At 43.0% G+C, this 8,552-nt stretch overlaps 1 long non-coding RNA gene across 1 annotated transcript; it reads left to right on the top strand.

Moving 5' to 3' along the window:
• Nucleotides 1-6,408: 6,408 nt before the first annotated feature.
• LOC130913886 (uncharacterized) lies at nucleotides 6,409-7,790 on the top strand. Its single transcript, XR_009062825.1, has 5 exons — nucleotides 6,409-6,509; nucleotides 7,125-7,175; nucleotides 7,251-7,335; nucleotides 7,406-7,511; nucleotides 7,592-7,790. It is a non-coding gene; the product is annotated as an uncharacterized LOC130913886 (long non-coding RNA).
• Nucleotides 7,791-8,552: the final 762 nt, after the last annotated feature.

The raw sequence follows: 8,552 nt of genomic DNA, 5'->3' as shown, positions 1-8,552 counted from the left end.
GGAACGTCTGGCAGAATCCCCCTGTCAGAAAGAGCTTCAACACCCACCTCCGGCAGAACTTCTCCCTTGTCCCAGGGAGGTGGGGGACATTGAGTCCGAGTGGACCATGTTCCGCACCTCCATTGTTGAGGCGGCTGATTGGAGCTGTGGCCGTAAGGTGGTTGGTGCCTGTCGTGGCGGCAATCCCCGAACCCGCTGGTGGACACCAGCGGTAAGGGATGCCGTCAAGCTGAAGAAGGAGGCCCACCGGGCCTTTTTGGCCTGTGGGACTCCGGAGGCAGCTGACAGGTACCGGCTGGCCAAGCGGACTGCAGCTATGGCGGTTGCTGAGGCAAAAACTCGGACATGGGAGGAGTTTGGCGAGGCTATGGAAAATGACTTCTGAACGGCTTCGAGGAAATTCTGGTCCACCATCCGTTGTCTGCGGAGAGGAAAGCAGTGCACCATTAACACTGTATATAATGAAGATGGGGTACTGCTGACCTCGACTCGGGACGTCGTGAGTCGGTGGGGAGAATACTTCGAAGACCTCAATTCCACCGACACGCCTTCCTTTGAGGAAGCAGGGTCTGGGGACTCCGAGGTGGGCTCTCCGATCTCTGGGGTTGAAGTCCCTGAGGTGGTTGGAAAGCTCCTCGGAGGCAAGGCCCCGGGGGTCGATGAGATCCGCCCGGAGTTCCTAAAGGCTCTGGATGTTGTGGGGCTGTCGTGGCTGACACGCCTCTACAACATTGAGTGGACATTGGGGACAGTGCCTCTGGATTGGCAGACCAGGGTGGTGGTCCTCCTTTTTAAGAAGGGGGACCGGAGGGTGTGTTCCAATTATAGAGGGATCACACTCGTCAGCCTCCCCGGTAAAGTCTATTCAGGGGTGCTGAAGAGGAGGGTCCGTCAGGAAGTCGAATCTCGGATTCAGGAGGAGCAGTGTGGTTTTCGTCCGGGCCGTGGAACAGTGGACCAGCTCTACACCCTTGGCAGGATCCTGGAGGGGGCATGGGAGTTCGCTCAACCAGTCCACATGTGTTTTGTGGATTTGGAGAAGGCGTTCGACCGTGTGCCTAGGCGAGTTCTGTGGAGGGTGCTCCGGGAGTACGGGGTACCGAGCCCCTTGGTAAGGGCTGTTCGGTCCCTGTACGACCAGTGTCAGAGTCTGGTCCGCATTGTCGGCAGTAAGTCGAATTCGTTCCCGGTGAGGATTGGACTCCGCCAAGGCTGCCCTTTGTCACCGATTCTGTTCATAATTTTTATGGGCAGAATTTCTAGGCGCAGCCGAAGAGTTGAGGGTGTCCGGTTTGGTGACCTCAGCATTGCATCTCTACTTTTTGAAGATGATGTGGTGCTGTTGACTTCATCAAGCCGTGACCTCCAACTCTCACTGGGCCGGTTCGCAGCCGAGTGTGAAGCGGTTGGGATGAAGATCAGCACCTCCAAATCCCAGACCATGGTCTTCAGCCGGAAAAGGGTGGCATGCCCTCTCTGGGTCGCGGATGAGATCTTGCCCCAAGTGGAGGAGTTCAAGTATCTTGGGGTCTTGTTCATAAGTGAGAGTAGGAGGGAGCGGGAGATTGACAGGCAGATCGGTGCAGAGTCTGCATCACTGCGGACCGGTGCAGCGTCTGCAGTGATGCAGACTCTGCACCGGTCCGTTGTAGTGAAGAAGGAGCTGAGCCAAAAGGCGAAGCTCTCGATTTACCAGTCGATCTACGTTCCTACCCTCACCTATGGTCACAAGCTGTGGGTCGTGACCGAAAGATCCCGGATAAAAGGGGCCAAAATGAGTTTCCGCCGTAGGGTGTCCGGGCTCTCCCTTAGAAATAGATTGAGAAGCTCGGTCATCCGGGAGGGGCTTGGTGTCGAGCCGCTACTCCTCCGCGTTGAGAGGAGCCAGTTGAGGTGGCTCGGGCATCTGGTTCGGATGCCTCCTGGACGCCTCCCTGGAGAGGTGTTCCGGGCATGTCCCACCAGCGGGAGGCCCCGGGGTCGACCCAGGACACGCTGGAGAGACTATGTCGCTCGGCTGGCCTGGGAACGCCTTGGAATCCCACCAGAGGAGCTGGTTGAAGTGGCTGGGGAGAGGGAAGTCTGGGATTCCCTGCTAAAGCTAAAGCTGCTGGCCCCGCAACCCAACCCCGGACTAAGCGGAAGATGATGGATGGATGGATGGATGGATGGATGGATGGATGGATGGATGGATGGATGGATGGATGGATGGATGGATGGATGGATGGATGGATGGATGGATGGATGGATGGATGGATGGATGGATTTAGTTAGCTTGCACACAATTTTATGGCAGCTAGAAGTGGGTAATATTCAAAGCGTTTAGTCATATGTTGCAAATGGATTAAATATGCAATCATTTACTGACGCTTTGTATTACAACAACAAACAAAACAACAATAAACAAAAAATAATAAAAATATAAAATAATTTTAAGTAGTACTTGTGAAATTTAGATGCAGCCTGGATGTACAGTGGAGTACAGTACTGTACTTGCCCCTCCATACAAACAAACAAACAAACAAACAAACAAACAAACAAACAAACAAACAAACAAACAAACACTTCAATTAAATATTTTAGTTGTAATACATTTGCAATGCAGGGAGCTTTTTAGGAAGGAGATAACGTGATGTATACCGCACACCAAGGGCGTGGGTTTGCATAGGGACGGTAGGGACATAACACGACCAACTTTTCAGGAAACTCAAATTGTCCCCACCAACTTTTAGCAACCTTATTTACATTGTACAATGAGTATATAGGTAATTTAGTTCCCATATGTTGTAAGAATAGAATTGACCTACGATTATTAAGTGAATTATTTTCATTATGTTCAGACTTACATTTACCCCTTTTCACTTGCTGAATGTGCCAGTCCATTTTTCCCCTCTTATATGAACTTTGATTGGCTGATTACTTGACCCCCCCCCCCCCCCCACACACACACACACACACACGCACACATACAGCCCCAACAAAGACAACAAGTCGACAACATGCCGCCTCTTTTGCCCCCTTTGAAGAGGAGGTATATTAGAATTTTTTTATTGGCCAGCAGCAGCCACTGTAAGTAATCTAAACAGTAAAAGATGTCAATGTTGTGGTGGTGGGGAACACAACGCTAATTTTGCTATTTAAAGTCCGAACTGCATCGGAGTAATCATAACATTAAACTCTGAACTTGCTAACTGGCAAAAATCGAGTAGGAAGCTGCATAGAGAGAAGTGTCCTCTTGGATGTGTTTTCTATTGTTAATATTAAATAAATTGTGAGAAATGTAGTGAACCGAGGTATACCCCTTCTCCCCAATTTTCATTTTAATTTAATTAATTAATTTGTTTGTGGTCTTAAAGCAGCCCAAAAGGAGCTTTCAGTTTTGGTTGAGTCTGGCTGTGCTTGTGGACAAAAGCAGTAGTGTTCTACCTGAAGGAAGGCTCCATTTTCATTTATTTTTGTTATTCCCCGACTAAGAAGGTTTTTCAGTTAATGGTATTTTGGAAGACAAATGTTTATTTTTTGCATTCCTGGATAGTTAAGAGATTATTAACAAGTTTGCATATGTTGTGTTTGTCAATATAATTTAAGTTATGTTCAATTATTGCAGTTTATTTGCTGACAATTTATTGTGGAAGGTTTCCAAATGTTTCTTAAGTAGTTTTTGAAAACAAAGGTTTGCATTGAACAGTGTATCACATGAAACTCAGTCAATACAGATATATTTTGCATTGATCATTTACTTTATTAATCAGTTAGGTTCATAATAGTGAGAAATGTAGCCCTGACCCCTGTACACCCAATCTGTTTGGTCTTATTAATCTCCCGTCCCCAGCAAAAAGTGAACATGCAAGTTATGCTGTTATATCGTCGCTAAGAGTGTTGAGATCAAACCTAGGCACTTGCCGCACACATTTATAAATAGAGGAGCCCTCTGAGAGAGCAGACTTTGCCAAAGCAGCCAAATTTAAAACACCATTGTCACCTTTGACCTCATTACCCCCAAATTTAATCACCTCTTCATTTTCATATTGCAAACATCTCTTGCAAGTTTGACAATAATCCCTTTATTTGTTCTTGAGTTACGTTGAATATAAACAAACCAACCGGTGGATGGACATAAGGAGCGGAGGTGGGTAGTAACGCGCTACATTTACTCCGTTACATTTACTTGAGTAACTTTTTTGGGGGAAAAAAGTACTTTGAAAGGTAGTTTTACTAAGCCATACTTTTTACTTGAGTAGATTTGTGAAGAAGAAATGCTACTCTTACTCCGCTACTTAGGGCTACGCTAGATGTTACTTTTTTCTTTCTTCTTTATTCTTCATTTTAGATTTTTAATTTTGTAGCGTTACCAGTTTCACCAATGAGATGTGGCAACAATAATCACATTATTCCATTATACCAATCACACTCGAGCTTGCTGTTCTATGATTATGCTAGCCCGTTCAATCACGTGGCGTAAAGCACCGTAAAAAATGAAGTACATGACATAGAGCGCTGCCATCAACCCAGCTCGAAAGCGCAGATTTTAACCTCTCTTACAGTTTTTATTTTGCACCTTTTAATTTCATAATAGGAACTATTCACTATTAAAATATTCAAACTAAGAACTATTTTCTACACTAGAGGGCACTCATGCTCTTTAGACAAATGATGCTTCAGTTCTGTTAATTTTTTTCCGTCTTTCTCTTTTTTTTTTTTTTTTTTGTATTTATTTGGCTTAATGGGTTATGTAATATGTTATAGTACAGTATAATAATAACAGTTCACAGATAACTTTGTGCTGAGAAAAAATACCATTGTTTAAAAAACAAAAACATATGCAGATACTCACATTGTTAGGGCCCAAATAAACCAGATGCATGATCGTTCCGGTTCCGTTCCGGCTCAGTGTTGACTGCGTGCCACGCAGTACGTCAAAAACAGGCAAATCATACCGGCTGCGCACGGTTGCAGTCCGCCAACTCCGTTCCCTCTTGAGCGCTCGCGTGATCGCACGCTATAATGTGCCATTTAAAACAACGAAAAACACATGGAGTCTATACTCATCAGAGAAGCAGAGAGAGAGCACATTTTTTTTTAATTTGCATATTGATATTTTAGTTATGTCTCTTAATTCCAGATTGACTGCATCATGTTGAGATCAGGGCTCCGTGTGTGGGGGGTAGGGGGGCGGGGCCCTATTTTGCCCTTGGTTGTGTCGGTGGGTTTATATCTTTGTGCACATTTAGAATTTATGGCACATAACATCTGATAAAGCTATTATAAACAACTGTTAAATAATCTATAATATTTATGAAATGGATAGCGAATTATATACTACATGAACTAAAAAACTGCGTACTTGGAATTGGTGTCTCAACACTGCAGATTCGTGTGCCCAGCGCAAACTGTTGGGTTTTCTATGAAAAGTCAAGTAAAATGTAGGAAAGAAAGAGAAACGTCTTGAATAGACCACCAGGTCAAAACTTGTGGGTGACTCTTTATTCTCTTACGTACTTTTCCCCTTCTACTCTGTATACAAACCGACATTGTGTTTGCGCCGGGCATGAGAATTTCTGCAGTGGAGCCACTTTAAGATACGCTGCTTTTTTTTTTTCCCGCTCAAAGTTGTCAGCACGTCGTGTGTTTGATATCATTGCCAGAAAAACACACATAATAGAACACCTTGCAGCTTCTCTTTTAATGCTGTCCTTATAATAACGATCTGCTGCATCGTATATCACTTTGTGACTTTCCACCTCCATGATGAAACGTTCTTCGTCCATGTTTGCTGGTGTTTAAACCGTGAATAAGCAACTGGGCTGTTACGTCCTGGCCCAGCTCCGCCCATTTTGTCGGATGCGTGTCCGGCAAAAATAGAAAATAGCCTATACCATCCAACGGGCTACAGCACGCCGGAGATAGTCCGCAGGCAATCTGGAGCACTGACGCGGCCGGTATACGTTGAACAATAGGATATAATGGGAACGGATTGGCTCCGGCGCTATTTTTTACCAGAGTCGGACCGCAACCGCAACGATCATGCATATGGTGTATTTGGGCCCTTACTCATTACTTGAGTAGTTTTTGTCACCAAATACTTTTTTACATGTGCTGCGGTACATTTTTTGGAAGACTACTTTTACTTTTTCTTGAGTAATATTATTTTGAAGTAACGCTACTCTTAATTGAGTATAATTTTTGGCTACTTTACCCACCTCTGCTCGTAATTATCAACTACCAAGTGGTAAGAATCATCTTTTTCAGAGCATGTGAAAACAACACAAGTTTGGGATCGGTCATGGTTTAAGTTAGGTTCTGTCAAGTTTTTGCCCGAGTGTGCCTTGGCCTTCTGATTACCCATTGATTTCACCTGTTGTTGCCTGCTCCTTGTGTATGTACCAGTCAGCTTCCTCTCATGTCACCCACCTGTGCCTCGTTGTCTTGTTACGCCATGTCTGTATATTAAGCTCCCCTTGTGCTGTCCTTCTCATTCTACATCCAGGCCTGTATCTTCCTGCATCTCTGTAAGTAGTTTTGAAACCTAGTCCTTTGTATATTTTTGTTCACCTCCTAAGTTTTGTTTGTGCTTTTCTTTCCTGGACCTTTATTTGTATACTTCATTTGAGTTCTTTATTACAGTGTTTTTGAGTTCTCCACCAAATAATCTGGCTTTGCCTCGGTGTTCCTGCATTTGGGTTCAACTTGCCTCTGAACCCTGGCAGGGATCAATGAGATTATTCCAACATTTTTCATCAATGCCGATATAGTAAATGATCATTTCTAAAATCTTCCTAATGCATATTATCAATTGGTTTATTCAATGAGATGACTGCTGACTGAATACATTTGAATGGATGAAATTTGAAGGAAATTAAATTCTTGCAGAAAATGTGAGGAGTAACTTTGGAAACCAGCTTTCTCAAATTCCATCAAATGCAGTCCCCGCCTTTAGTTCATTTTAAAAGGAAGCCAGCTTCTTCGTAACTGACCCTAGAAGGACATTAAATTTTTCTTTTTTGAAGTGTGATATGTATTGTCAATGTTGTATACTAAAATGTGATATTTACTGATGACAGAGGTTTATGCCCCTGATTTCACAATGTTTACTGTAATTTTAATGGTTCTTCTGTGTCCTTCAGTAATACTTTATAAGACAAGACCCCACTTTTTGTTGACTAACTGCAGTAATGGTAAGGTTAATTGTTTGTCCCAATAAGGAGTTGTTTAAAAATGTGTTGAATCATCAGTTTTTATGTTTCCCTTAGGGAAGATACCTATCTTTGGCTTTCGTGGTGTGTGCCCTGCTGCCAGTGTCGTATGGATTTTGCACTGCTAGGGTGCCCAAACAAGGTAGATGTATATTTGATTTTGTTCATAAAGTAACATTTGATATACTGTAAGCATTCTTTAATGCCTGAAGGTGAAACTCGGTGCTTCGACGAGGCGGATAATAAATGGTACCCAGTTGGATCAACTTGGATAAACGGTGACTGCATGAATTGTTCCTGCGTCGGATGCTGCGCTGTGTAAGTTGATTATATTCGTATCCTTTCAAGCATTACTGTGTAAAATGGGCGGCAGTTGACTGTTCTGTCCTTATTTGCAGGTATAGCATTCCCACACAATTTCCCGATGACTGCGTATCAGTGTTGGACAAAGCAGCATGTGAATACAAAGTGCACAAGAAGGATGATCCTTCTATTGAGTGCCCAATTTTTGGTGCCACAGGAAAGTGATGCAGCAGTGACATCCCTTGTTGACTGTTGAAAGTGGAAAAGAACAATAATAAAAAATGCTCCCTTGCATTCATTTTTTTGTAATTGTAAAAAATCAAATACTACAGTCGTAACTTCAGGTTTTTGTAAAAGTACAATTTTAGCATATGCTTTTACAGATTCCAATGTGTTAATAGTGTAAAATGGCAAAAATTTTTACTAGAGGAAGGGGAAACTGTGTGTGTGTGTGTGTGTGTGTGTGTGTGTGTGTGTGTGTGTGTGTATATGTTCTTACAGTGTTAAACTTTTTTTTTTTTTTTTTTTTTTTTTTCTTCTCCACCCCCCAGCACAAAGAGAACTATACTTTTAAGACTATAACCCAGCACATAACTGCATTAAGCCAAAGAAATGCCCCCCCAAAAAATGAAGCATCGTATGTCGAACGGGCATAAGTGCTCTCTAGTAGAAAAATGGTTTATAATAGGGATTTTTTTTTTTTTTTTTTTGCGCTGCCCTAGTGGCTCCCTGGCGCTTTTTTCAAAAAAATTTCAAAATGGAAAAAGATGGAGGGGAAATGTATATTTTGTTTTTAAATATGGTTTCTGTAGGACAACCATGAGACACTTTCAATTTATAAAATGAAATTTGCATTGTACAATGTTAGTCACGTGGATCAATCTCTAGGATGGGATCCACTGCAGGGAAAATAATCATGAAGGCTAATTATGTATTTAGCCAACTTGGTCATTGATAGTAGGCTAATATTGATTCATACTGTACATCCGGTGTTGCTTTCATTATAAAGCTTATACAAGGCTTTAATTTTTCGTGGCTCCAGATTTTTTTTGGGGG

Source organism: Corythoichthys intestinalis, chromosome 3 (assembly GCF_030265065.1).
Source record: "Corythoichthys intestinalis isolate RoL2023-P3 chromosome 3, ASM3026506v1, whole genome shotgun sequence".
Lineage (NCBI taxonomy): Eukaryota > Metazoa > Chordata > Actinopteri > Syngnathiformes > Syngnathidae > Corythoichthys > Corythoichthys intestinalis.
This window is presented reverse-complemented; position numbering and strand designations above follow the sequence as displayed.